Raw genomic sequence first — 3,729 nt, 5'->3', positions numbered from 1 at the left:
TTAAGACTTTTGAGATTAGAGAGGTTACATTTGTCCTTTTAGGAAAACAGAGGATAGGATATTAGCATCCTCTGTAAACTACCTGAAGACTGACATTCACATGAACCGCAAACTAAAGCATTCACTCGTCTTCCTACGAAAATAAAGAGAATTTGGCAGTACAATAATCCTCAGAGAAATGCCAGGACAGGAACTTCTGTGGTCTTTGTTGATTTAGCAACTGATGTGTCCAATACTTTAGTGTTTGGTAAAGAAAGAGCATAAACGTGTGTTCCAACATCTTCCCCCTTGGAAAAAAGCCACTCTTAACCCGCCAATGAAAATAAGGAAAGCAAAACCTCAACTCACAAATACCACCCCTATGCCACTTTACACCCCTCCATGGACAGAACTACATATTAGGCAGGGATAGCCCCAGGAAACAAAATATGGATATCACCAACATGCAGCTGTAAGTTGTATTAAGACACCTTTCTCCCGTGTTCACTGCTGCCCTTCCCCTTCATGCCAGTGACACACATCAGTTTGAATCCATACCCACTGACATGAAAGGCTCTGTTCTGACCACAAATTCTCACTTACTACACCTGTTAAACCAGGGCACGGCAGTTTACACTGGCTTTGCTTACCATGCTACCAAATCAGAAGTGTCTAATCTGACAAAATGCATCTGCTTTAGAACAGGCAGAAACCACATACCCCTTTCTTTTTGCATGGAAATGGAACCTAAATTTGAGCTCATTTAATTTTTGCTACAGGAAATACAAACACTTAGAAGTGAAATGGCATCAGCATGCATTTTTTAATGTACTAGGTGCCTAAGAAACCAGGCAGACTCACCCATTCATTGTTCACATTAAAAAGAGAGATTACCTTGCTGCATGCAGTCTCACCCGGGCACCAAAAACTGCTGAGGCAGGGCTGGCCCATCGGACTTACACTTTACACTTAGGGACAACACAGAGCCTCTCTTGTTCAGCAGCTTTGAGCGGCTGTCACCTCCTCTCTCCGAGTGCCACGGCGGCGGCACGGAGGTGCAGATGTGAGAGGGAGCTGCCACCAGCCCGCCCCGGCAGGGCTCAAACCCGGCACGGCGGGAAGCTTTCCGGGCACCCACTCCAGTAACAACCCGGTTCTCCACACCCAGGACGCGGCTCCATCCGCGCTGACGGGACTGGACCGGACATAGAGCGAGGCACAAAGCGCTGCGGGTCGGCAGCGAGTGAGCAGGACGGGCCCCGGCCCCTCAGGCTGCCGCGGACACCGCGGCGCTCCCGCCGCCCCCGGCCCGGCCCCGCTCCCGGCCCTGCCCCGGCCCCGCCGCCCCTTCCTCACCCGCGTACTCCAGGCTGGCCCGGGCGCCCAGGGCGAGCAGCGCGGCGAGGCACAGCCAGCAGCTCCCCATGCTCCTCACAGCGGCTCTGCCCGGCGCGGGGCTCCGGCAGCTAGCAGCAGGAGGAGAAGGAATGGGACGGGGCCATTCACTGAGCGGCTCCCGGGCACTATCGAAGACTCCTCCCGCTGCCCGGCCCCGCCTCCCGGGCCGGGATTGGGATCCGCCGGGACTCCGGTGTGCCGTGTGTTGTCCCCCCCGAGGGGCTCCTGCTGCCCCGTGGCCCGGTGGTGCCTTGGCTCGGACAGGGGTCACAGAATCACAGGATCAGAATGGTTTGTGCTGGAAGGGACCGTAAAGATCACTTCGTTCCAGTGCCGCCGCCTCGGGGCTCACCGCGGCCGGTTCACGGCCTGCCCGTGCGGGGGTTCTCAGCTGGATGCACCATCCGGGCTGGGGGCTAAGCAGAGCAGAGGGGCACAGTCCCCTCCCTGCCCCTGCTGCCCACGCTGCTGTTCAGGCAGCCCGGGAGGGGGGTCCCTGCTCGGTGCCATGAGCCAGGACAGTGTGTCTGTCCCGATGTCCTCCTGTCTGTCCTTCCAAGGCAGATAGGCTCCCAGTGAACAAGGGCAGGATGGGGAGGATGAACCCCTCCTGCTCCCTCTGGTGACATTTCTGGCATGGTAGGACCTCCCTGGGGAGTTTTCATGCTGCCGGCCCCCATCCCATCCCATCCCATCCCATCCCATCCCATCCCATCCCATCCCATCCCATCCCATCCCATCCCATCCCATCCCATCCCATCCCATCCCATCCCATCCCATCCCATCCCATCCCGGTGGCAGTGCCCTGCCCACGCATGCCTGGGATTTTGCAGGCAGCAGTGCAAGGAAATAGACTGTATTTCTCAAGATGAACTGCTCTGGTTGCTCAGCAGTTTGCAGATGGCCATCTTTAAATGTTAAAAAAAAACCAAAAAATCCCCAAGTCATGAGAGTAAGAAAAGAAAGTTTGGTGTCATCACATTTCTCATTAGGTTTTTGAGCTGCCAGGGTGATGCGGAGTTACATTTTCAGGCTTTGTTCCATAACCACAAAGACTATAGGCTTTTCTTACTGCCTTTCACATGAAAGCAAATTCCCCAGACACTCCAAGCCCACGGAGGTGGAGGCTTCAGGCAGAGCATCATATGTTCCAACACTTTTGATTTGACATCTGTCAACCCTGCAGCTTAACTAAAGGTAGATTTGGGGTTTCTTTCTTTTTGCACTTCCTACTATGAGCATTTAATGTGTAATCTAAACTGGCAAAGATGTGGGAAAAGCCCATAAAGGTGTGTGAAAGCAGCTTCAGCCAGAGTTTGTGTGCTGGGGTGGTACAGAGGAGCGAGCCCAGGGAGTTCTGAGGGTCCCTTCCACATTCTGTGCTGTTTCCTGGACAAATAGTGAAATACCATCTAGTCAGGAAAGGAATACTTCTTTAAAAATAAGAGACAGAATTGCAGAGGAAGGAGAGTCTCCTCAAGGGGAAATGTTAGTCTGGAAACAAAAGAAGGTGACAATTCTGCCGCACTTTGAGGCTGGTTACACCAAAATGACCTATGAAAAATGTCATCTTGCTGCTAATTAAAATAAAAATCTGTGTGAGTGCTGTGTTTGGCAGCTTTCTCCAAGCATTTTCTTTTCATCTGACTTTTCCTTTGGATCAGGAGTGCCCCTGGATACCTCCCCACCTGGGTCCCCCAGTTTGCTGTCTGAGGCTGAGGTGTGCACAGGAGTGAGTGCTAGAGCTCCTCTGGGGTGAAGTTCCTGGTGGGGTTGGGTGGCACTGGGGCCTCAGCACAAACTGTTCTCCAAGTTCTCTGCCCAGTCCTGGTGGAGTCTGAGTGTGCTTGGGCTCAATAATCCGTTTTGAACTTGTTTGCCAAAAAAAATGAAAGATGTTAACAAAACCAATGTCAGTGTCATCAGAGTAACTGCAATTTAACAGCCTAAGGAATTCTTAGATTACCACATGTGAAGAGTTAAAATAATAACATTGCTCTGGTTAAAGAAGAACATCAGGAAAAGGAGTGCTTTAATCGGTTTATCTGTGCTGCAAGGCTTTGCTGAGAGTTCAGTGTTCTGATATCATTGAATAATAAAGGTACCTGAAGCAGATCTTAATGGGTCAGGTATCTCTTGCTTTCCCTTTGTGTATTGTCCTTGTGGCTGCCCATTTCCAAAACACTGGCCTTCATTTAGGTATTTCTGTGAGCTCAAGGTCTGTACTGCTATGAGAGCCTCGTTCAAGAAGCCCCTGCCAGAAGTGTGAATGCAGCTGCAGCTTCTCCATCAGCTGTCCCAGCACCACCCTGCCCAGAGGTCACAGCCTCTCTCCTGAGCAGCCTTGTTGAG

The sequence above is a fragment of the Melospiza melodia genome, chromosome 2 (assembly GCF_035770615.1).
Source record: "Melospiza melodia melodia isolate bMelMel2 chromosome 2, bMelMel2.pri, whole genome shotgun sequence".
In the NCBI taxonomy this organism is placed as follows: Eukaryota; Metazoa; Chordata; class Aves; order Passeriformes; family Passerellidae; genus Melospiza; species Melospiza melodia.
This window is presented reverse-complemented; position numbering follows the sequence as displayed.